This window comes from Lepeophtheirus salmonis, chromosome 13 (assembly GCF_016086655.4).
Source record: "Lepeophtheirus salmonis chromosome 13, UVic_Lsal_1.4, whole genome shotgun sequence".
Classification (NCBI taxonomy): Eukaryota; Metazoa; Arthropoda; class Copepoda; order Siphonostomatoida; family Caligidae; genus Lepeophtheirus; species Lepeophtheirus salmonis.
This window is the reverse complement of record NC_052143.2, coordinates 9,551,407-9,564,128: the sequence shown is the minus strand read 5'-3', so window position 1 is coordinate 9,564,128 and position 12,722 is coordinate 9,551,407. Positions and strand designations below refer to the sequence as shown.

The 12,722-nt window shown below is 31.5% G+C and overlaps 3 long non-coding RNA genes across 3 annotated transcripts; 1 reads left to right on the top strand and 2 right to left on the bottom strand.

Moving 5' to 3' along the window:
* Window positions 1-570: 570 nt before the first annotated feature.
* LOC121128164 (uncharacterized) lies at window positions 571-5,196 on the bottom strand. Its single transcript, XR_005868068.2, has 2 exons — window positions 2,136-5,196; window positions 571-1,792 (listed from the first exon to the last, which is right to left on the bottom strand). It is a non-coding gene; the product is annotated as an uncharacterized lncRNA (long non-coding RNA).
* Window positions 5,197-6,242: 1,046 nt separating this feature from the next.
* On the bottom strand, window positions 6,243-7,080 carry LOC139907113 (uncharacterized). The gene is made up of 2 exons (XR_011783438.1): window positions 6,948-7,080; window positions 6,243-6,589 (listed from the first exon to the last, which is right to left on the bottom strand). It is a non-coding gene; the product is annotated as an uncharacterized lncRNA (long non-coding RNA).
* A 57-nt stretch (window positions 7,081-7,137) lies between these two features.
* On the top strand, window positions 7,138-8,055 carry LOC139907114 (uncharacterized). The gene is made up of 2 exons (XR_011783439.1): window positions 7,138-7,269; window positions 7,331-8,055. It is a non-coding gene; the product is annotated as an uncharacterized lncRNA (long non-coding RNA).
* Window positions 8,056-12,722: the final 4,667 nt, after the last annotated feature.

Sequence of the window (12,722 nt, the reverse complement as noted above, 5' to 3'; positions counted from 1 at the left end):
AGTTTCGATGTGATATTCAACCTCATCTTTGACTTCCATGATCGAGAGCCCGGAAGTATCAACCATAATGTCGACTATTCTTTTTATCCTTGCGGAAGATGATAGCCCATATCGGACTAATATGGATTTCTTCGCTCCATCATCAGTGAGATTCTCCTCACCAATAGGAATAATATTGAAAACCTCACCCAACAATGGTGACGCCATAAGACTGTATTTAACTTTAGTATAACAAATCCCCCTTAACGCAAAACCAAGTTCAATTCTCTGGAACCAGTTCTCAATATCCGAAGAACAGAACCTAGGAAGGCGGAGTTCCGCAACGGCCATTACTAAATTCGCCTCTTCCGTTTTAATCGACCATGCTTGTTTTTGTGGAGACACAGGTAGTGAAGTTTCCATTCACGAGCATTTTTTGGATCACGTAGGGGTCACCAATGTAAAGTATTTACAGTTCAAATATCTACTGATTATATTCTCGATTAATAATAATTAGAAAAGGGAGAAGTGATCAAGTTGATATCAAACTTCAACATATATATCAGGAAGGTTATAGGGGTTGGTTAGGGGTTGGTTATCTTATTTCAACTGACTTTATTAGAGTCCTTCTATAAGGCATATTATTGGTATAAACAAGAAGAGCTCTAAGAGTGATCCTTCAGTGATCCCCCCCTAGATTCTACGACAAGCTAAAATCAACAAATCTATTAAAAACATTAATAAATGAGAACATTCAAATAAAAACATACAATGAAAAATTGAAATAAAAGCGTAAAATGAGAAAATTGATATAAAGGTGTAAAATTAATAATAAAATCTTTGGTGGAGGATCTAGAAGAAGTTTTAAAAGCAGACAGAATGTCTTGAACACAACAAGCAGACTTGAAACGGTCGACCGTTTACATGGATCTGATGGTATGCCTTGCATATATCCAGCTTACTGAACACTTTGGATCCCCCAAAACCTTGAGAAAAGTACCTCATATTGGGAAGGGGGTAACGATCCAGCTGAGAAATGCAATTCAGGCGATGGAAGTCCCCAGAGAGAACGGAATCCTCCACTTTGCTTCTGAATGATGTGCACTACCGATGAAAAGAAGGATGAGTACACTCGCAGAACTCCAAGCTCCAGGAGCTCGCCCACTTCTTTCTTCGGAAAGCCAATTTGGGTCCACTGAGTCTCCGAGCCCTGTAACTATCATAAATATCACCGAGTATCGAACAGGTGTGTGAGAATCCTAAGAAGGGAAGAGCAAAGGGAACTGTTCCATGAACTCGTCCTGAAGTGTGATTTTGGTGAGGTGAAGGCATACCGTCTTTTGAAGAGGTAGCCACTCGTGACATCAATGCTGAAATCGTGATGTCGTAAAAATCAACTCTCAAAATTGGAGGAGCCTTGTCTACTAGATACAAAATCCAAGAGTAGTTTTTTTTCCGTCAAGGACCATATCTAGGACAACATCCCCATATGAACAACTCTTTGTCCTCCGAAGGCGACCAAGGATGTTAGCTTAGTCTTTCTAAAAACCTTTAAGATGTCAACTTTTTGGGTAAAACAGAGAACTGAGCTCCTGAATCGAAAAGGAGCTTAACTTTGTCTGTAGTGTCGATTGCGTAAATAGGATCCTTCGTCTCTCCTTGCTTGTTCCATGATGACTAATGTTTGTTGTCAAAACAATTGTGGTGGATGTTGTAGTGTATTGTTCACGCAACCTTTTATATTAGTGTGATTCAACCTCGAATATCCACATTATGGATCTGGATGAAGTTTAAAGTAGTTCCAATATACGCCCTGTAATTATGGATAGGAAAAAAAAACTACATAAATTTATGAATTATAATTAGCTGTTAATAAATTTAAATTTATTAAAAAAGTTAATTCTTCTCTGTGCTCAGGAGTAAATAAATTTCTGGTTGGCTCATATTAAAGAATTTGCCACTCCTTTTTAGTTAAATATTTAAAGTCAGCCTCATCGCTCCTCGGCCTCTCATATAATTTCAAATGCCTCACCATTAAAAAAAAAAAATACTCGTGACACTGACAGCTATTTCTATTATTTTACTAGTTCGGCCCAGATGAGAACCAATGCTCTTGATCTGTATCCAGTTCCTAACTGAGATTTGTATATGCTTACCCTAGTAATTGAAATGTTTATAAACCAGTGCTCGAATCCGGTCTCGTGTCGTTTTAATAGACCAGGACGGATACTGATGACTCCATTTTGACACAGAACATATGGACTCAACTTCAGCTCTGTTATAAACATACAAAAAAGAAATATTTAGTGAAAATGTATTAATGGTTTCAGAGTAAACCACTCAACCCAACTGCTACCGTTACTGGCTAGCTATTTTATTGTTTCGTAACCTTAAATTTGTTTCCAAAAATGAGCTAGATTATGTCATATTATCCATATAAATACATAGGAATTGGTGGAATCCGCAGTATTAAGCTGATTCTGATAACCCATTCCAATAGCTCAAAAAAGGCTGCATTTTGCAATTTCGATGCATCGGTACACCCCTAGTTTTGACAAATCTTGAGATGATTCCAAAAAAATACTATTACCTTTGTATTTCTGGTCCAAAAAAAAAAAATCTTAATCTTAACATGTATTTCGTTTAGAGTTCCCTGACTTATTTTGTAAGCTTCCATGGATTGAGTTCTGGAAACTAACTATCCCATTCAATGACCATAATTTCCTTGTTATTACACCATACATTTGTTGTCATGTCATTATTTTTTAGATCATTATCCTGCTGGGAGATCCATTACACGACCCATTTTTGGTGTCCTGCCTTAAGAGAAGGAGGCTGTCGCCCAAGATTTAATAGAGGATCACATCCTCCCTTTGATGTGTTAAAGTCCTCTTTTCTCTTTAGCAGAGAAAAACCCTCAAAACATAATTGACGGTGTTTATAATTAGCCTTTTTTCCCCCTTCTCCAAACACTTTTAAAACACTCTCACTGTTAAGAAAAAAATACAATTAAAATGATAAAACCTTCTGCAAACTTAAAAAATCGCCGAGGGATCAAAATTGAAGAAACCTATGAAAGGACGGATATTTGCAAAGATTGAGGTAATAAAGACTTCATCACTGGAAGAGCTCAAGGCTATGCCGAAAATTGCTTATAGAAAGTGCTTCGAGGTATCCCTACTTTTTGAACACACCTCGTATATATATATAATCTCCTTTTCATATTTATATTACCTCCCCCTTCCCTGTAAATTATAGGCCTTTCAGGCCATTTTTGAAGTGATACAGGCCATTTAAGTAAGAAAAAATAGGATTTTGGAGTGGAAATTCGCCTTTTTTATAACTTCCAAAGGTAGTTAAAAGTTAAAGTTATTTAAAATATACCTTCAACTTTAAATTTAGGGTAATCTAGTAAATACAACTCATAGTACATATATCATATTATAAATATAAGAAGGAGGAGATTCAAATGAGATCCGAGGAGGGATGTAGCGAAAGAAAGTTTCACCAGATCCATTTCTTTATTATCTAATATAACTTGACTGGCTTTATATTATAAATGTGTTTTAAACATATCGCGAAGGTTGTATTTCGCTTATTTTAAATTGATATTCAATGCCCGTCATTCTTTTCATCCAGCAATTAATCATAGAGGATGGACGGATTTTAAGGGAGGGAAAGGTTTTAATCCGTATAATTCAAGCACTTACTATGTTCTCAATTGAAGAAACAAAGAAAAAAAGTTGGGAAGGTACGAATGGATGCTCCTCCCATATCTGTAAAAAAAAACTCAAGTTTTTTTGCGTTATTATTTCTATTCGTACATAGAATGAATGAATAAAATGAATCTCTTTTGTAGGCCATTGATTTGTTTCTCTTTTGATTGGATGCTCATTTGTTTTTTTAATTCAATTTGTTGAACAAATGGGGCCTTTTTACTCAGAGTATCAACTTTTATCCTTTCTTAAAAGTTTCTCCTTAGGGATTTATTTGATTTGGTCAGAACGATTTTAACCGTGATTTAAAAGAGAGTAATAAAACGTCATTATTCTGGAAATCGGTCTTTTTGAGGACATAATAATTAATTGGATTTACATACATATAAAATTTATTTATTTTTCTTTCATTTTTAAAACCTTAAGATGAAGTTAGCGTGCTATTTTTTGGAAATTGGTCTATTTTTTATAATAACTATATCAATAATTATCACATTTTGTGTATCACACAACCTTTCATGCAAAAAGAAACAAAAAAAAATGTTTCAAATCAGTTGGTACTTCTCAACTATTTAACTATTATTTAATAGCTGTAGAAAATACTTAGAGCTTCAAAAGAACTAACTCTAATGCAACCAATCGCCGTTTAGAACACTGTCTTGGATAAAAGAAGCTAAAATATCGATAGTTGACAACAAAATATACTCTATATTGTTGTGTCAGCGAGATAGCGCCGACTTTTGTTTTCAATATGGCGTCTCTTTTGGTTCATTATGCTATTTGTAACGAGTGTTAACTTCTCATTTCCAAAAATATATTTTTGTATGGTATTTCACGTCATATTATTTGAAATCGAATACATTTTGTAATACAAAAACTTTTTAAATATTGCGTGACTTCCAAACAGTCTGATCGCATTTATATAAGTGTTTTTATTTTAAAAATAAAATAGTATTTTCAATTCTTCACTTATTGATGCAAGGGGCTCTGAAGGATTTATCTTTTTTAATTAGACAAGACGATATTTTTTTTTATAGATAGAAGGTTTTTTTGCAAGTACAGTATATCCCACTTAAGGTGTCAACGTTTAGTACAGATATTCATTTAAAGGGACATTTATGATAGTCTCAAATTATTTATTTAATAGTGCATAATCATTATAGGCAAACCAAACGATATTTAGGTTATATTACCTATCATAGTTTTTGAAATATTTGTTACTTTGAATGCTAAAAAATTATATCTTGTTCTAAATTATCCCTTACAAAAATGGGTTATTGCAATAAAAAAATACTATTTTTTTAAAGGGATACTATAATGACAAATAGAACGTTATTCAATATTTTATTTTTCGACTCCTATTTTATAAAATACGAGTCGACTTCATATTTTATTGCAACAGCTTGATTTTTATCACGTAAGAGAAAAAGTTTCGTGGCATTGCCTCTAAGTTACAAGGTGTTTCAAAGTTTATTGGCAAGTGAATAAATTTTGCAACACCTTGCACCCAGTATTTCGGCACGGATCAAAGTTGCAATCTCCAAGCTTTTTGTTCGCATCTCTTATTAAAAGTAAAATATATTTATTTGCAACATCTATTTTGAAAGAAAACAAGAACAGCTTTTTGCAATATTAACGTATCCAAAATTGAATTCCATTCTTTGATCATATCTATGCGGTTGAAACTTTAGTTGAAAGGGAAAACTGCATTTCCTATTAATTGTACCATTCTTGGTCCTCTTGGTCTTAAATCACAATCCCCCTAGTACATTTAAACCAAAATTAATGAAAGGTTGTCTTTGAATACAACCGTTAAAGTGTTGGGTGATCAAAAATAATACTAATAATGCTTCGAAACGAGGCACTCTACGTTGAAAAGTGAGTTCTTTTGCTAAGTTACGTGGCAAAAATGAAAATATAACTTGACCGTGATGAAACTCTCTTGGTCCGTGACCACAAAGTCAAGTCTTGAGTCAAAAAAGGAATATGCAAAATTACATATTGTTACTTACTCCTCCAAGGGCGTTTCCGCCACCTTCAGAGTTAAAATCTAGCCGCTGCCATGGCTCTGTGCATCGTGGGTAGTAATGGAAAGGTCATTCCTCTCCATTGATTCCCCTACAGTCGCAAAATTGGCACAAAAAATGCTTGAAGGTCATCACCAGGGTCTGCGCTGCTTTTCACTTTCTCCCGATCCGCATGCTGGCCGCTCTGAATATACATTTTGTGAATTAAATACAAATATCTATGAGAATAACCCTCCAAAGTTTTAAATCGATAGGTTAAATAAAGCTCCATATATTTTACTTAATGTAGTTGACCTATTTTTATTTTTTCCCCCCGTTTTTTTAAATCTCTCTCACATCGTTACTTTTATTGTATCACACAACCTTTCATACAAAAAGAATCAGAAAAAGGCTCAAAATTATTTGGTAGTTAGCCAAATAAGTCAATTATACAAATTGCTATATATTTAAAGGTAACTCAAGACCATCCATCATCTTTATATTATTTCTCCACAATTTTTAAAATGAATTACATATATAATAAAATCCACCATAATATTTTATTCGATACTGTAATCTAAGTACATAATATTATAAGAAAAGCGTATCTACAGATATGTAGTACCCAAAATTAATTATTGATATAATTATAGTAATCAATAATTTAAAAAAAAAAATATTTGAAGCGCCTTCTATGTTTTAAAAAAATCTAACTATTACAATTCCAAAGATTTGGTCAACGATCTCTTCTTTTTGGACGGCGTCAATTACTTTTTCACACCATCTTTTTATATATTTTATTTCTATGGTATTTTTGTGATGACGAGGTAAAGCCGTACTCTTCTTTTTAATGCAACATTTTTTTTTATTGCCACCACTACTCATTGCCTGTAACAGTTACAAATTTTAAAATTGATTATTCTATTTTATTAACGTCTATTCATAGATACAATCATTTCATTATGATCCACTAAATTATTTACATGGTTCTAATATACTTTTGTAACCCTGGGCATTCCAACTTTATATTATCCTACGAAATACTATAATATTTTAGTCATTTCTATAGAAATAGCCAAAAATACATTATTAATATATTATTATTCTATTGAAATCTGAGCAGTTACTAATTCCATAATTGAAGAAGGTTGAGTAATTGAAATTAATTACCATTTTGTTATATTAAAGCATAAACAATCCGTTACAACACAAAATATAACAAACTTGAACACTCTAGCTAACGTACAAGTCGAGAAAATAACCCTTGGACGTGATCCACGAATTTCCATTCGTACACTCCTTACAGTTGGGTGTCTCCAGGATCACTTTCTGAGCCGTCGGCCAGTCTAAAACGTTGGAAAGGAAGAAGGGCTCTTTCACAAAAGTCAAACTGGATCTCAAGGAGATAAAAAAAAAAAAAAAAAAAAAAAAGTCCAGACCAATCTCCTCAAGTACATAAAGGCCCATGCAAGAAATCCCGTGGTTTTACACCAGACTATCCAAGAGCCTTGTGAGGGTGAAAAATGCAATTTTGGCACCAGCAATGAAATAAACCCATCTCCTTTGTTGTAAGACTATTTTGAATGAACCTTTTGTACTTTTTTTTTAACACTTCTGGTCCCCCTAAAGCTTTGATGGCAAGCCCTTCGAATAAAACTTTTGGGTGCATATCGAGGTGAAGGCTTGTAGTGTCCGTCACCAAAATACAGAGGCCCTCAAAGCCACAGTCAGCCAGCACTGGGACGTCATGATAGAGAACTACGTCGGTAGCAGGTTCCAAGGCCTTCCGCTAACGCCCAGAAGCTATCATTGCCACTAAGGGTTGCTACATAAATTATTAACAGCACTCAGAGGCACATCTATTTACAGTATTAATTTTGTTGAAATTCTATTTTTAATTAATAAATTGTATCTTGTTCAAGTTTAAAATTCAAAGTGCTCAGAATTTAATGGCAATTACTTCAGTATCCTCATTCTAACAACTCTAAGTTCTTCATTTAAAATGGTATATCTCATTTTTTGGCTTCAACTTGTAGATAACATATCCATTTATTGTAAATAATATTGATTTGAAAAACTTTGTTTATATATATATTTTACTCATATTTCATTCCTGGGAATATACATCATATCGATAAGTGAACTATTTACAAATATCAACACATGTGGCAAAAATATCTGGCATAACAACGTATTTTCGTTAAGGAGGGGATTTTTCTTATCTCATTCTCTCAAAGATGTTATTTTAAGGGGGGAAAACGTTCATACTAATATATACACCATATATATATTTTTTTAAATCTTGTCTCTAAGGGAACAAACTTTTTGTGAAATAAATACTTGAATGGAATATAGCTATTAGATTAGAAAATTATTATTTACAATTTAATTTGTTATTTTTTCGAAAAAAAATTAATTTTTACTGAATAGCTGTGTTTCTTGAAAAAAAAAAATACAAAAATTTAATATTTGAAACTTTTCAAATAAAAATTCCAAAACCAAGTCCCTCATCCCCCCCCAAAAAAAAAGGAAATAAAATATATATAATACTGCGGACGCCCCTGATATCAAATGATGGTCGATAGATGTGTCCGGATCTCAGACGACCTAATTAATTAAACAGATGGGCGTAAGGTTTATTTTTTTGAGGAGAAGCATTCAAATTTTGGCAAATATTATTATTAGCATTCTAATAAATAAAACATTTTCTTTACGAGAATTTTTTTTACTTGAGAAAATAAAAATATTAAAAAGGTTTTTTAGTGATATTTATCAAATTTATATTCTTTTTTTCTTTTCTTATGGCCTTCTTTAATAAATTGTATCCATATTAATCTGTTCATAAACATTCATTAACCAACTTCAAATAAAGTAGGCTGGGATCTAATGCGTGTATATTTTGCCGTTTTGAGGATTTTCCTTCCTAGGAAATTAGATAAATATTTTAAATTTTTCATGTTTGCATGCTAACATTACATGTCTTGGGTGTCCATTTCACCAAGGCAGTATTAGTTTGTAATTGAAAAATACTGTAGAAAATTATTATTGAAGAAAAAAAAAGTCAAGTGTGGCCACATGGGCATATAGATGTGGTCAAATAGGTGTCCCTGTTTTTTCGACCATGACTAAAAAAAATGATGCACTTTGAAAAAAAAATTGGTTTTTAGGCGGAGAAAAGAAATTGTGATGAGTGAACGGGGGTGTCCCGGGGTGGGTGGGATGGAGAGGCTGTATCCCCCTCTAATTAAATAATTTTTGCTTTTTAATAGAAAGTTGGATATTTGATTTTTTTTCCAATATATATTAAATATTTGAAATTTAATTCAATTTTTCAAAAAAAAAAAAAATTCTGTGAATAGCTATGGATTTTTGAAATTTCTTTACAAAAAATTTAATATTTGATTTTTTTTAAATTTTATATTAGAAATTTAATAATTGAATATTTTATTCCAAAAAAATTAATTTTTTGAGAACAGCTGTGGATCTTTTAATTTTTTTATCCAAAAATGTATTATTCGAAATTTTTTTGTGAATTGTAGTGGATTTTTTTAATTTAAAAAAAATTATATATTATTTGAAACTTTGTTTATTTTAAGAAAATCTACCTTTTTTATTCTTAAGGCTTTAGGAGCTTTAGTGTGTCTCTGTTAATATTAAAAGCAAATATTACCGCTAAAATATACATTTAATTTATATAAATTTAATAAAATTAAACAGTTTGATAGGCCATACTACGGGCTATAAAATAAAATTTTATACTATTTGAAACTGAAGTGGAGTAAACAGACAACTAAAATACACCCATTTGACTCCATATAAATATAAATTTGTCAATAGAGATTTTATTTTACCCGGGATTTTAGTTCACTTCTTTTATGTACATATATTTTAACTTGATGATTGTTTTTACATATTTTAGGTACATAAGTTTTTTGTTTTTTTTATCACGTCAACGCGTATTTAAAATCGTATGCATAAAAAGAAAGAACGAAAAGTTGCATTTTATGCAACTTTTCATAAAAGAGGTAGGAAGTAGTTGAAGTATGGAGGAGGTCTCATAGCTCCTGTAGGAGTGTCCATGCAGGGATTTTGGGAGGTGCATCTCTCTTTTTTTCCCTTCCAAATAATAGCATTGAAAATTCAATGAATTGAAGGGGAGGAAAAAAACATTTGATCCCTTGCCGATTTTGTAAGTTGATTATTATTTTCTATGGGGTTGAGATCCTGAGACCTACTAGGCTACTCCCCTATTACGTTAATTTGCTTTTTCTTTTGCGCAAGGCGGTGCAAGTTTTCATATTATTATTTTTTTTTTTTTATTGTCGTTCTGGAAGGACCACTACACCCTCCATTTTCAGTGCCCTCACTGAGTGAAGGAAATTCTTGCCCAAGATTTCCTAGAGGACGGACTAGGTTTTCTTATATTCAATGACTTAGCAGAGAAACCCTCTCAAAGCTTGACAGTGAGGATGATGCCCTTGGTGTTATAGTCAGCATTTGCCTTCCTTCAAACTCTATTTCGTTTGTTCATACAATGTTTCTCGTTGTTAAAATAAACGTAGGATTAAAATTATGGACATATGTTGAGCCTCTCCTTTTAAGAATTAATTAGATATTTCTAAAAATATATAGCTTTTCAATAATTATATTACCTCGCAAACACAGAAATGTTCATTGTATTTTGTTCTCAACTCTCGATTTATCCAGTTCTTCTCTCCTAGTCAATATTTTGAACGTTAATTGCTAGAACTAGCTTTTGTTTAGCTAAGAAAAACTACCAATTATTATTGAATAAAGAATTGACAAACTACCAACTGATTTTCGGCCCTTCCCCTGTTTATTTATAGAGCAAAGGTTTTCAGATACGATAAAGTTGAACAACATCCAATATCTACTCACTCAACTTTTTTAATATAAATAACTATCAGAAAGTACTTGCATTGTAGAGATAAATAGAAACAAAGAATGGAGGTAGAAGAAAATAGATACAGGGAAAGGAGAAGAGGAGGGAGAAGGAGAGATTCATAGAAAGAGAGAAAGGGAATGAGGCTTTATTTGAGTTAAATAAAAACCTCTGAATAACCTGGGAAGCCTCAGAAAATATCATAAGAAACTTGCTTGGTTTTAAACGTGTACTGGCTAAATTTTTGACTGTTCTATTTGACCATTATATGTTATACCACCAAAGATAAACTTATAAATGTATATAAGATGTCGCTAATGTGGGCAAAAGATTATTTTTAATCGCTTAAAAATGCTTTGAAAAATTTCAATATTTGTATGTAGAGAAACTATTTTTTTCAATTTAATAAAATGTCATTTTAATTGTCTAATGAAAGAAAACTTTAATATATAATATCCAAATTCTGCCATTTTGTTAATTTTATTTATCTATTAAAAAAATGTCGCTAGCCATATGTTAATAAACTCTTTGTTATCTTTTATTGGAAAATTAAATATTTAAAAGGTTTACGCCCTTTTGAAATACTCGAAAGTGCTGGAGTACTCAATTAATTAATTGTGAATTGAAAGATAGTTAAAAAAAAATCCAGGGTTGTTTGTGTTTTTTTAAATTATATTTATTTCCAATTAAAGACTTACAATAACTAAATTGAGAGATGTATCTACTTAATTAGCAAGGCTGACTTACTTCGATCATTTCTTCTTTTAATAGCAAACTTTCCTTTAATTTTTAAAATTGTTTTAATTTTTACAACAGCTCAAAATTGTTTTAATTTTTACAACAGCTCAAAATTGTTTTAATTTTTACAACAGCTCAAAATTGTTTTAGGAGACATTGCAATGAATTCAATCTTTTTACATCACTTTTGTATAATAAAACAATTTTCTGTGCCCTGGTATTACCTTAAATGAGTTAAGAAATACATAGTCAACTATTGAAAATCTATTCGAATTTATAGTAAATATTCCCAATAAGTGAATATAGTTTAAAACTAGGCGGGAAAGCCTAGGCCTATTAGTATGTACTTCCTCACTAAGTTATGAATATTATGAAGTATACCATTAAATAGCCTTTTAATCCTATTCGTAATTACAGAGGCAGGAAAAGTTCCTTATCTGGAAGTTTTAGAAAAGTCCCAAGCTTTTGGTATCGATATTTGAGTTGAGTCTCAAGTTCTTTTTTCTCACAAAGTGTTTATCATTTAAGATTAAGCATATCCACCGTAACATCAGACTTAATTTGTGATTTGTCTTTATTCGCTTGAGACTTGACTGGGATTTGGATCAAATACTTGAAACTTACAAATTATTGAGGTAAGAAAAAAATCCTTATATTGTAAGCTTAAGCAAAGTCCAAATTCTCTGATATCGAGTCTCAAGTCTTTCCCCACTAGTCCTTCAATATTTTCATCAAGTACAGTAGTTTGAGAATTCAGATATTTTTGAGTTCACTACATGTCCATAACTACTTATTTCTGGATTTAAGTCATGTGTTTATTTTTGTACAGTAGATGAATTAGTTAAAATAAAACAAAATACATATCCACAACCAATCTTCAATTTTTATATATCAAATATTTTGTTATTTATTTTAGCTTGAATTGAGTTGGTTTCACCATAAAAAGTACTTTGAAAATTCTACTTGATAACCAGAGAAAAAAACTGAAATGATTGATATCAAATTGTATTAAGTCAAATAAAATTTCGAATCTTAGCTTTGAGCCCAAAACAAGTTTTAATTCCTCAGAATACAGAGACAAGTACAAGCTTATGGGCTCATTAGTTCCAAGTATTGAGACTATCCAGTGAATAATTATTCAAATGTATATAATTATTAATATAGGTAAATCCATTGATCAACTGTAACAAAACTGTACTTTGAACTAGGTGTAACTGATTTTTAAAGTCTTCGATATTACACAAAATGTGATTTTCATTATTGCCTCACTTGTAAATTTAATTTTTTGAGAACACCTGTGGAATTTTTTAATTTTTTCGAGAAAAGCAATACATTTTTGAAATTTTTTTCCTAAAAATTAAACTGTTTCTAAATAGGTGT